Here is a 14,111-nt window from a genome sequence, read left to right as displayed (position 1 = left end):
TTTTAGAATGAAAACTGAAAAGTTTTTTGAAAAAGAGAAAAATGTTGGGGGTTTTGAAATACGTAATAGAAAAGCAATTTTGGGGTGGTTTAAACAGAGGGGAAAAACCCAAGGGGAAGGAAAAAAAATGCAGGCCCGGGGTCAAAAGGTTAAGACAGATGTAAAAAAATGGGGACCCCCAGAAATAGGAAGGGGCAGGAAAAAGGGGGGGAAATCCCAGGGAAACCAAGGAAAGTGGGCTAAGAAAACTGGCCAGGTACCTTTTAGAAAAAAAACTTTTTTTTGGGGTTGGATCCCCTCGGGGTTCTGAAGGGCTTGCCGGAGCCAAGGGTGTTGTTATCCCCTCCCAAAAAAGAAAGAAAGGGCCTTAAAATGGAATACCCCATGGGGTGAATAGAGAATTACCAACAAAGCCCACCCCGTAAAAGCGGGGAGGGTCAAAACCGAAGGGGTTTTAAAACCCCAAAGGGGGTGTGTCCAAAGGGCAAAATAATGAATGTTGGGGGGGCCCGGGAAGGTCCAGAAAAAATTTTTTTAACGAGTGTACGGGCCCAAAGGGAATCCCAAATGGGAAAAAATGGGTTATAAAAACCCCCTGGTGATGCACCACCCCAAAAAACCAACAGGCCCTAGGGGGAAAGGAAGCCAAAATAAAAAGATTAGAGCAATGTGTTTGGGTTAACATGTCCGGGCTGACCATTTGGAGTTGAGAAAAAACTAATGTACCCAAATGCAGGTTTTGGGGAGAAAAAAGTTTTAGAAAACGGAAACCCAAGGGGGGGGCAAAACCCCACTTCCCAAAAAACACCAGGCCGGGGTGCGGAGGGCCCAAACCGGGGGCTCCCCTTCAACTGCCCATTGGGCCCCAGGGATTAAATTGGTTGGGTGGGCCCCGGGGAAATACCCGATCCCAATTCAGGGGCCTTAAAGATTTTCCTGCCCCCCAAACAGGGAAAAGGGGTGAAATGCACGGACGGGGAAACCCTAAAAAAGCACCAAAAAAGGCAGAAGGGGCCAGAAAAATTGAAAAACCAGTTTTTCCAAGGCCTGCAACATTTACCCTAACCAACCAATGCCCAAATGAAAATGGATGGCAATTGCTAATTAAAATTTGCAGGTCAAAAAAGGGGGGCCCAAAAGTTCCACCCCCGGGAACTGCTGAGGGGAATGAGCCCCCTGGCAAAGGGGTTGCCCATATGCCCTGGCCTGGCAAAGGGGCCCACCGGGGCCAATAGGGGCCCTAAAACCCCCTCCCTCCAAAATATAAAGGGATGCCTAATGAATGCCTTCCCAATGGGGGAATTAAACACCCGGAGGATGCAGAAAACCCCCGAGGGAAAATTTGGGGGTTTGTTGTAACAATGTCAAGCACACCTAACCACTCCCCATTCCCTCCCCCGGGGTTAGCCCAAAAAAAGGGGGCCTTCGGGAGTTTGATTTCAATAATTTCCAGGAAAACCCAAAACCCCATGGGGGGCCCCCACAGGCACCATGGATGCAGGTTTTCAAGGGTCGGGGGCTAAAACCCCCTCCCCAAATAGGACAAAATAAAACCCAGGTTTGCCCTGGCCGGTTAAACAGGGAAATATAAAGCTAAACCCAAAATTTATGGGTGTTGAAATTTTTCCCAGAAAACGGGCAAAAAAGCCCAAACAGGCCCCAAAATTCAACCTAAACCAAAAAGGGGGGGAACAAGACCCCCCCAAAGGGGGACCCAACGGGGGAAACAGCCATGGGAACGGGAAATTTTAAAGTGAAAAGCTACTGTAAACCCAGACCAGGGAGTAATACATGAAAAAACCTAAACCACGGGCGGGCCAGAAAACCAAAAATAAAAACCCCATTTAAAACCCAAAAATTATCCCCAAACTGATGTGGAATCCATTAAAGGCCCTGTGCAGGTGCAAAATATGGGCGACACCTCAGAACCTGTTATACAGGCATTCCATGAACACTGCCAGGAATGCTTGGATTATGCAATCCTAAATTAAAACAAGACACAATGCCATACACGCAGGCATCTGGCATGGTGGACTCCAGCCATTACCAAACCATGCAAGAGAATGAGGAAGCTACTACATGATACAGCAAACATAAAAAAGAAGTAATCACTGATCAGTAGTATGGCAATCAAATATGTCCACACATACAATCCACTAAGGCCAGCTACAACAAGTTGAATCTGTGAATCTTGAGGCAATGTTATACCTGCCCCAAGTACACAGACAACCCTCAACTCCCCCCAAGAAATACAAATATATGTGAGAGATGCAACCATTTATCCAAACTGGAGGCTGAGCTCCCTCAACTCAGTACTCCCAAAACTAGTCAGGAGGAGAAGGTAACCACACACACCACAAACCCAGCCCCACATAGACCTATCACAACTGCAAACCAAAGACATAAACACAGAAAAACATTCCCGGAGGCTCGAATTACAAACACACCACACCAACAGAGGCCTCCAAAGCAGACACCCAATCAAACAACCTCCAAACATAGCACATGCAACACATAGTACACAAAGCTGGTGTGCTAAACAGTCACAGGCCAGAAGGAGAAACAACATGCCTGATACAGTTGTAATAGGTGACTCCATAGTGAGACATGCTGCTGTCCCGCACACCAGACTAAACAAGGGAAAGGGTACAGTAAGCTTCCTGTAGGCTGCTACAATACGCCACATAACACAAATATGCAGGTCACCCCAAAGCAAGTAGAAATATGATGCAGTCATAGTCCATGCTGGTGTGAATGGCCTGAGATGTACCTCCCCGGACTACATGAAAAGAGACATAGATGAGCTCTCCAATTATGTAGTCCAGGCCGGTATGACACTGACCGTTTGCAGCATCCTACCCTCACCAAGAATGATGCCACAGTACAAACACAGAATGATCAGTTATAACAAGTGGCACAATTACTGGTGTCATTCCAAGGGGATCCAATGTCTGTCTTCTTGGGATGTCATGCTTGACAAGCCATGCAGCTCTTCCAGGGATGGCTTGCACCTGTTACCCCTGGGAGTCTGGATATTGGATAAGGCTTTTGCCACCTCCATAGAGCCTTTCGTAGGCAAGGCTGAAAAGACTAACCCATCACACTAGAAAACATAAGTGGAAGGAAACATAAGGGTAATGCTGACCAATGCCAGATGTGTAAACCTCAATATGCATGCTCCCGAGGCCCTACCCAGTATGGAGAACATCGATGTCTGTGCATTGACAGAAACCTGCTGCAAGCCTCCTGACAGCACACCAGCACTACCAGGTATACCACATATCATGTGTTATGGCAACAAAACCTGGAACAAAACATAAAAGGAGGGTGAGTATCCATATTCAGCAAAGACACCCATACGTCCAGGTAACTGACAATGCACAAGGCATTGGAGTCCACTCATGTGCAACTAACCATAGGCAAGACTGCTGTACAGTCTGTAGCATGCTACAGACCACACTCTCACACACAGGAACCCCATCCAGCTGTCCTGAAGACACTGGACAGTATGAATGTCCCACAAAATACCAAACAAGGTACTCACAAATTACCACATAGGTGGTAAACCATTATGTATGGATTGAGAAATCAGGGACCTAGGGACACAAGTGGACAGTAACCTGTTATGTGACACTCACATTGCCAATGTGGCTAGGAATACTGTCTATATTGGACACCGTATCATGAAAGGATTCACATCTACGTTGACAGAGGTCATTGTGCCCCTATTCTGTTCTCTTATCAGACCCATAATCTAGTACAATGCCTCATTTGGGATGTACCTTACCTGACACCTGCAGCAGTTAGAAAGACCTCAAAGGTACCTCACCAAGAGGATAAAGGGTCTCAAATATATGTCATATGCTGCCTGGCTGTAGACACCCCAGCTGAATGCAGTCACATACTGCCTACACAGAGGCATTGTATGTCTGTTGTACAAGGCCATGTCCAACACAGGAGTAATGGACATGCTCCACCCCAGAAAACTCAAAGCCATCGGAGCTGTGAGAGTGAGAGATGTCAACCTCAACACATAATGAAATAGGATGTGCTGGAGGAACAGATACATAACCCAGAGGCTCCCCACACCCTGGAACACAATCCCACTCCATGTTAGGCAGACCCCCTCACTGACACTCTTCAACAGGAATCTTGCCAAGTGGATGATCGTAGATTTACACTGGGGGTCTTCACTGTGTCATGTCCAGACAGAGGCACAGCAAAGCAAATCATAAATGGCCATAATATTCACATAGCAAGGGGTGGCGAAAGACACACACACTCTGGCTAGGCTTACAAATGCCCTAGGGTGGATAGCCTAGTATGAACCTATGAACCTATGAAGATACAAATTGTACAGGACACTAAGGATAATCCCAAGGCTTCCTCAACTGATGGTAGGAACCGTGTTGGGAATTCACAGATATGCTCTGAATCACACAAATATTACAAACAACATACCAAACACACACACATATTACCAACATACATCCTGACAGGTGCAGTGCAACCCCCCCCCCCCCAGAATGCAAAATATCTATCCCAGCAGATTGCTGGCCCCCTGACATTGCAGATGCTGAGGTAACAGCCAGCATCTACAAAGCAAAACACACAGCAGCATTGGTATGAGATGGTGTCATGGGCTGAGTCCAACATGGACTCCAAGAAGAATGGAATGCCAAATCACACTACTGCTCAATGTCAGCCTTACCACATGATATGTACGCAAAGAGCAGTGTACAACAACAGTGGTCATTCTCAACAAAGGTGTTGCCTGAATGGATACTGAAAACTACCACCCCAGAATCCTGAGAAGCTTGGTCTGCACAGCTATGGAAAGGATCAGCATGTACATGAACATAAAGATATTGAGGACCTACTGACACCGGACCCTACCCAGTGTGGCTTTCTTAAGTGCAGATCCTGCCCCTAAACATGTTTGACTCATTTGAAACAGTCATTAAGGTCACTGATGAGGGCAATGTGGTCCACACAGCGTAGCTGGACCTTGCAAAGGCTTCCATACAATACCCTACGTGTTCATTATAGATATGCTCACCAGCTTAAATATAAAACCCCTATGTCAGTAGAGGGTTGCAAACCAGACCAAGGACAGAACTGACATGGTCAGACATGCTGCAGCCATGTCAGACTACAAACCAGATATAACTGGCATCCCACAAGGCTTGGTCCTGGGACCTCCCCGTTTGGTATATATGTCCCATAGGTACAGGCCAACATGGAAGGACTGTGTCTGAACATGTTTGCAGAGGACTACAAACTGCCCACCATATCTGACCCTCCAGCTGACACAAGCATCCCACAAAAGGGCCACATAGAAACAGACAACTGGTGCCATAGCCATGTCAGCAAGCTAATTGTAGAAAAGTGTATAGTCAACCCCCATGGATATACAGTAAGTGCCCACCAGTTACCACATAGGTGTTAACCCATTACGTACTTAACATGTAATGAGAGACCTGGGGACACAAGGAGATAGATATCCTGCATTGGACAAACATGTGGTTGTAGTGTTTACAGAAACATACCATATACCCACCTAATCATGAAGGTTGTCAGATCTAGATAAGGGGAGGTCACTGTGGCTCTGCAGTCATCCTTCATCAGCGTTACAACTGACTACAATAGCCCCTGTGGGATGTACCTCAGCAGACACCTCCATCAACTGTAAAGTCCCCAACAGTACCTCACCAGGAGTATCAAAGAACTTGAACAGATGCCATGTGTTGCCTGATTAAACAAACTGCAGCTACACACACTGCCATATTGCCCACCCAGAGGCAAGCTGTGCCTGATGTATAAAGCCATGTCCAACCTGGAATCAATGAACATGCTGCACCTTGTACAATCTGAATGGCAGTGAGCTATGCACATGAGAGACCTGAACCCCAGCACTGACATACATAGGACAAGCTGTACTGCATGATCCATAACACAGAAGCCACCCCCACTCATGAGTAAACTCCCAGTACAGGTTATCCATAGAGTCACTCATCGACTCTCCTCAAGAGGAATCTTGATGAGTGGATGGGAGATGGTAGGTTTATCCTGGATATCACTGTTATGTCACAGGTAGACGGAGGCACAGTATACTAACCATGACATATGTCATGGCAAACTCCACTTACAATGTGTGTCGAAGGACAAACACACTCTCCGACTAGCATTAGAAATGGCCTAGAGCACATCGCTAGTGTTTGCAAATGTACACCTATGTTGTGGAATACACTACCAATGTTTAACAAGCCTGGTTTAAGTAGTTCATATCTGAACATAATGCAACATGGTCAGATGTGCACAACTGGTGCCTAACCAGGCTGTTGTGCTCACTATGGAAATGTAAAGCAGTGATAGGACTAAAGCCCAGGATACTGTCCACCACAGTGAAAGTACTGAACCAGTACACTATACGGTACTACAGTGTTAGGTCAGTATGAAAGGATGTTGACAACTGTATGCAAAGTATCCCATGCAAACCCTGCAGGCACAGTATAATCCCTGTTGTGTTCAGACACAAAGCAGTTGGACAGTAACTACACAACATGACACACAACACACAACCATAAACGGGAGATATTTGTTGAAGTTCACACTCATCCACAAATGTGGTGGGCTGCAGAGTTCAACATATGGAAAGCTCACACTGGGCATGCTCGCACACTTTGATAAATGAGACATATGTCAGACAACATGCCATGGGAAGGCTGAACTGGGCATGCTCACACACTTAGGCCAAATCTCAGTTTAGCAGTTGGCCACACATATCTGGTATTTGTACCTGTTATTCCAGGAACCAACCACATTACAGCAATCTGCCCAGTGCACACAGTTAAATGACTACAGAGACATATTGATATAGTGGATCCCTCCCATATGCAAACATCTTCCACAGATACACAAGTTGTTCATACAAACAGGGAATGCTATGGCAATAAAGACCTGCAAACAGTCTATCAGCAACAAATAATGTGCATCTGACAATTAAACATATGGGTGTAGAGGTCAACACTAGGCTGTTTGCCCTAGGGAATGACAGCTTAGCCAGCGTGTGCTTGGCGTCTGCCTCCCTAGTACAGTAGGCTACTGTGCCACTGTAAAGTAGGTCACATAAGGCACCGTGTGAGGCTAGTGTGCTGTGCCTCTGTCAAGCAGGGACACAGTGGAGATCCCAGGGTTTGAATTTGCTAAGCCACAGCCATGTTGTTGGTGTGTGCTGGAAGAGGGTTGCTGAGGACCTCTAACAGTAAGTGGGCATCAATAACAGACTGAGGGGAGCCTTATCTGCATTGTCTGGACAATTTCACTGTCAACACTGTGTCGTGATGATTATGAGGGATTGAAGTGTCATGCCGGTACTGTTCAGAGATGTCCTCCCTCTGTTTGATACTGCTCTGCAATGTATTAGCTCACTCTGTCTGTTGGACAGCTCATATATGGCTGGTGTACATCTGACAGGTGTCCTGTTGTGGAGCAGTCATGGGTATATTTGGGATAGTATGATCAATGCAAACCTTCCACATGCTCATAGAATGCAATTGTCAAGGATTATGCAGAGTGGTCTGTATACTCCCCCAGCATGGGTCCTTTGAAGTCTTCCACCCCAGTCTTTACAAGTGTAAAGTCTGCTTTTGATAAATACAGTTTGTTTGCAGTGACAACCTTGCCTGGGGGTGGGGATGGGATATGGATGACCAGGGAAAGGTGGGTATGGTCAGATATCAACAATGGTGGTCTACCTCTGGTGTGGAACAGTGAGTATCCATGTTGTAGATGGTCAGGTAAAATATGTATTCCCCCTTGTGGCTGTGGTGAGTGGTTCTGCCATAGCACATGGACTCACAAATTGTAGTGGCTGTAGGGTAATGTTGTAGAGGCCTGAGTAGTTCCCACACACAATATGCCTGTACCTGACGTTAACAACTGGAATGGTGTATGTGAACACCTGCATATCTTGGCACTGTTCCCAGGGAAGCAAAGTGTGTGTCCTGTATGTGGGAGGGGTGGTCAGGACTGGTTGTGTTGTGTGTTACAGGTCCTGTGGTCATGAAGCATGGTATAAAACATAACCTGCCAGTGCGATGTGCATATCTGACTCTGACGTAGGTGGCTGAAATGCATATATATGCTATCCCCCACCTGACAGGTAGTACTAGATGTACATACCTCTGTAGAAATAATGATGTCAGCACCCTATAAATACTGCAGGTGCAGATCAGTTGTCCACTAGTTCGGATAGTACGCTCTGCTAATGCGTCTCCCTCAAGTGTCATAATATAGTTTGGTAGGGGTTTGAATCCTGCAAATGCTCGGTGTGTGTGGGTGGGTGAGTGGGGCTGGTGTGTGTGTGCAAGTCTTTGTGAGGGGAAAGTCCCTTTTGGCAACTGGGAAAACACACTACAGGATGCACATTCCCCTTTCTAAACACTGATGATGTCAGCACCCTATAAGTACAGCAGGAGAAGGAAAACCTCCCAGTAATGCAAATAGTGCGCTCTGCTAATGCGTCCGTCTTGAGTGCCATAGCATAGTTAGGTAGGGGTTAGAATCCTTTAAATACTCAGTATGTGTGGAGGGGGTTAGTGTGTGTGCAAGTCTGTATGAAAAAAATGTCCCTTTTGGCAACTAGGAGAACACACTACAGGATGCACATTCCCCTTTCTAAACACTGATGATGTCAGCACCCTATAAGTACAGCAGGAGAAGAAAAACCTCCCCGTAGTGCAAATAAGGCATGCTGCTAATGCATCCATCTCTAGTGTCATGACATAGTTAGGTAGGTGTTTGAATCCTGCAAATGCTCAGTATGTGTGGAGAGGGTTAGTGTGTGTGCAAGTCTATATAAAAGAAATGTCCCTTTTGGCAACTAGGAGAACACACTACAGGATGCACATTCCCCTTTCTAAACACTGATGATTTCAGCACCCTATAAGTACAGCAGGAGAAAGAAAGCCTGTCAGTAATGCGAATAGCACGCTCCGCTAATGCGTCCATCTCGAGTGTCATAACATAGTTAGGTAGGGGTTTGAATCCTACAAATGCTTAGTATGTGTGGAGGAGGTTAGTGTGTGTGCAAGTCTATATGAAAGAAATGTCTCCTTTTGGCAACTAGGAGAACATACTACAGGATGCACATTCCCCTTTCTAAACACTGACGATGTCAGCACTCTATAAGTACAGCAGGAGAAGGGAAACCTCCCAGTAATGCGAATTGCGCACTCCGCTAATGTGTCCGTCTAGAGTGTCATAACATAGTTAGATAGGGGTTTAAATCCTGCAAATAGCAAGTGTGTGTGGGAAAGGATGAAAGTAGTGTGTGTGCAATTATATGTGTGAAAAAACTGACCCTTTTGCCAACCAGTACAACACACCAGCTGCTGCTTATTCCAATCTCTACACAGAGATGATGTCAGCACCCTACAAGTACAGCAGAAGAGGGCAAATCTCCCAGTAATGCAAATAGCATGCTCTGCTACTGCATCTCTCACTACTGTCATAGCACAGTTAGTTATGGCTTTGGATTCCAGACATGCCACGTGTGTTTTTGTCACACAGAATGCCAATGTGTGTGGGTTGTTGTTCACAATAATGCATGACATCGATTAAACCAGTAATGGCAATGGACACAGATGATGTATGTGTGTGCCAAATACACATATGTACCTGTGACCTTCAATAGTTACCATGTGTGGCCTGCCACATGTGAATACATGGTATTTGCACTGGATAACATTATGACTGTGGTCTTCTGTGCGGGTGCTGCATGTGGTATGTGTATATACAGTGTGATATGTAGATGGTATCAACCTAGCAGCGAGGGATACACATCTGGTCTGGGGCATATAGTCTACATGTTGTTGATGAACAGGTGCTGCATGATTTCACCTGTTGTGGGAGTGGTAACAAGTTGTTCCATAGCAATGCAGTGACTACATGCTAGGAACCTTTCAGCTAGGGTGTTGTAGCTACAGTAATTCATCAGCATTCAGTAATACGTCAGCATTCCTGGTGAGGGTATGATGCCAACCAAGGTCAGGGTCATACCAGCCCGTGCCACATTCTCAGAGAGCCCTTCCATGTTCCCTATCATGTAGTCCAGGGAGGTACATCACAGGTCAGCCATAGTGGCATGGACAATGACTGAGTCATATGTGTCCATGCCTCTGACTGACCTGTATGCTTGTGTTATGTGGTGGACCATAGTGCCCCACGGGCATATCACTGTGACCTTCACCTTGTCCAGCCTGGTGAGCGTGACCTCACTGTACCGGACAATAAAGGTACCTAACACAACTGTAGCAGGTGTGTTGTCTAGCCATACAGGCTGTGACTGTTTGGCACACAGGATTTGTGTGCTATGTGTTATGCGTGATGTGTTCTGGCATAACGTATGCCTGTGTGCCAGCTGCAGAGGTGTCTGCCACTCAGGCAGGATGCTATTCTTAGGCTCCATGAATGGCCCAGTGTGTTCACGTGCTTGTATTGCTGTCAGTGTAGATCTACATCAGACTGGTATTGTAGTCACTGTAGTATTTCATGCCACCTGACAGGTTATGCCAGTACTGGGTTCAGAGTGCTTAGTCCCCAGTTTGGCTATGTGGTTCCATCTCATACATGTGTTGTACGTCCATGTGCAGGGGAGAGGGTTGACTGTGTACATGTGGCAGCTGTGACATTGTTACATGACCCACATATTCCACAACTGTACCATAGAGGTGACTGACAACTGACCTTTGCACATGCTACCATAGTATTGTGATTGCCATGGTGATTAACAGCACATAGGGCCAATGGGGAACAAGGTACATAGGTTCATAGGTTCATACTAGGATATCTGCCCTAGGGCATTTATAAACCTAGCCAGAATGTGTTTGGCTGTTGCCATCCATTGTAAATTTATCTTGCTATGCCCTTTTTCGAGGTTAGTATACTGTGCCTCTGTCTAACAGTGACACAGAAGTGATACCCGGGGTAAACCTACGATGTCCTATCCACTCAAGATTCCTCTTGAAGAGAGTCAATGAGGGACTCTGCCTAACCTGGACTGGGATTTTATTCCAGAGTGAAGGGAGCCTCTGGGTTATGAATCTGTCCCTCCAGCATGTCCTATTTATTTCAGTGCTGAGGTTCAAGTCTCTCGAGCGTATAGCTCGATGGGATTTGGATATTCTGAGGTGCAGCATGCCCATCAATTCCGGGTTTGACATGGCTTTATACACTGGGCACAGATCGCCTCTGAACAGGCGATATGCCACTGAGTAGAGCTGGAGTTTCTTTAACCGGTCAGCATATGGCATCTGTTTGAGCCCTTTGATCCTCTTGGTGAGGTACTTTTGGGGTCTTTCCAGTTGCTGCAGGTGTCTGGTAAGATACATCCCAACAGGGGCATTGTACTCAATTATGGGCCTGATGATGGATGAGTAAAGAGGCACAATGTCCTCCCCTGATCTAGATGTGAATCCCTTCATGATGAGGTGGGCTATATAAAATGTTTTTCTGACCACTTTGGCCACGTGGTTGTCAAATGAGAAATTGCTATCAACTTGGGTCCCCAGGTCCCTAATTACTTCTTCTGTACTTAATGGATTACCACCTATGTGGTACTTTGTGGGCACTTTGTTTTTGCCAAAGGGGATGACTATACACTTTTTGGCATTCAGCTTGAGGCCATGGCTCTGGCACAAGTTGTCTGTTTCTATGAGGCCCTTTTGGAGGATCCTTGTGTCGGCTGGAGAGTCGATTATGGCGGCCTGTTTGCAGTCATCTGTGAATTTGGTCAGCCACAGTCCTTCCGTGTTGGCCTGTACCTCTGATAAATATATACCGAACAAAAGAGGTCCCAGGACTGAGCCTTGTGGGATACCACTTGTAACTGGTTTGGAGTCTGGCATGGCTCCAGCAATTCTAACCATGTGGGTTCTGTCCTTGAGCCAGTGTGCAATCCATCTAGTGACATAGGGGTTTATATTTAAGCTGGTGAGCTTCTCTAGAATGCCCGAGTGGGATATTGTATCAAAGGCTTTTGCGAGGTCCAGGTAGGCTGTGTGGACCACCTTCCCCTCGTCAATGGCCTTGGTGACTGTTTCAAAGAAATCAACCAGGTTTGAGAGGCAGGATCTGCCCTTAACAAAGCCAAACTGGGTATGATCCAGTGTCTGTAGGTCCCCAATATCTTTATTTATGAGGTCCATGATGATCCTTTCCATAGCTTTGCAGACCAAGCTAGTCAGGCTTATGGGCGATAGTGTCCAGGATCCGTTGAGGCACCACCTTCCTGTAGAGGGACCACTGTTGCTGTACGCCACTCTTTGGCCACATATCCTGTAGTAAGGCTGGGATTGAACAGTAGTTTTATGTTTGGGTGTAGCTCTTCTTGGAGTTCATGTAGGACACAGCCCAGGACACTGTCTGGTCCCATTTATGCACTGTTTATTGCTTTGGAGAGGGCGGCTCTTACCTGAGCATCTGAGATGTCAGGGGGGCAGCACTCTGCTGGGATAAATATTTGCCCTTTCGGTGTGGAGGGGGGGAGAAGTTTGCGCTGAACCTGTCAGCTAGGATGTTGGCAATGTCTGTGGGTTTGGTGTTTCTATTGACATTTTGGACTACCTCTGAGCATATCTGGGAATTACCACCCAGGTTCCTAACATAACTAAAGAAAGCCTTGTGATTATCCTTAGTGTCCTGTGCAATTTACTCTCGAAACTGGCCTTAGACAATCTTATGAGTGCCCGTAGTTTTTTGCTAATACTGATCAGTGATGCCTTCCCTTTTTGGGATTTTGCTGTATCATTTAGTAGCTTCCTCCTTCTATTGTATAGTTTGTTTATGGCTGGGGTCCACCAGACAGGACGTCTGCCTTTGGAGGATTGGGTCTTGGTTTTATTCGGGATCGCATGATCCATGCATTCCTGAAGGTGTCCATAGAATGTGTTTATAGAGGAATCTGCGGTCTGGTCCATATTTTCCACAGGCCCGGGGGCTTTGAAGGTTTCCACCTCAGTTTTGAGGAGTGTGAATTTGCTTTAGAGAAGTTGTTCACTGTGGTTTTCTGGGCAGGGGGTGGGGTCGGGATGTGAATATCCAGTGAGATTAGTTTATGGTCTGATCTTACCAGTGAGGGATACACTTCTGGTCTGGAGCATAGAGTCCCCATGTTGGTGATGATCAGGTCCAGTATGTTTTCCCTTCTTGTGGGAGTGGTAACAAGTTGTTCCATAGCATTTGAGTTCATATATTGTAGGACTCTTTTCGGCTAGGTTGTTGGAGCTAGTGTCATGCTCCCAGTCTATGTTTGGGTAGTTGAAGTCACGCAATATAATGGTGTTTGGAGAGACCTTCATATTTTCCACTGTTTTCAGGAAGGCTGAGTGCAGTTCTTGTGTTTGGGAGGGTGGTCTGTAGCAGGCTATAACCTGGAATGCAGTTTTACCCATTGTTAGTTGCACATGTATAGTCTATGTTGCTTGGTGCTTTGCCACCAACCTGGAGGTGTGGGTATCTTTGATGAATATCAATACTCCCCCTCTTTTTGTGGTTCGGTCCAAGTTTTGGGGCTGAAAAGCATGGTATGAGGTATAACCTGGTAGTGCTGGGGTGCTCTCAGTAGCCCTGAACCAGGAATCTGTTACTGCGCAGATATCGATGTTCTCCAAGCTAAGGAGAGTTTTGAGTGCATGCATCTTGAGGTTTAGACTTCTGGCATTGAGTAGCATTACTCTTAGTTTCTTATCCCTTGTGATACCTATGAAGGTGGGTTTGTCATTTGAGCCTTGCCTAACAAAGGCACTATGGGGGTAGCAAGAGCCTTTGCCAATATCCGAAAGCCCAGGGCTGACAGGTGCAAGCCGTCCCTAGCGAAGCAGGTGGTTCAACAGAAGATGAGTATGTGAGGGTGTAGTGCCTGTGATTAGTTAGCAGTGGCATATATGACTGCTCACGTGGACAAATGCCAGGTAAGTCATATGCAATGTGTCACAGGCAACGTACATGTGAACAGGACAAACAGTGACGTTCTGTCAAGTGAGACATGGACATACATATAGTAAGCTATGCAGATGTCACTAGGAGTCCACAGAAGCTCTGTAACTATG

This window comes from Protopterus annectens, chromosome 2.part0 (genome assembly GCF_019279795.1).
Source record: "Protopterus annectens isolate FY-2018-M chromosome 2.part0, PAN1.0, whole genome shotgun sequence".
NCBI classification, from domain to species: Eukaryota; Metazoa; Chordata; order Ceratodontiformes; family Protopteridae; genus Protopterus; species Protopterus annectens.
Note: the sequence above shows the minus strand (reverse complement) of the source record.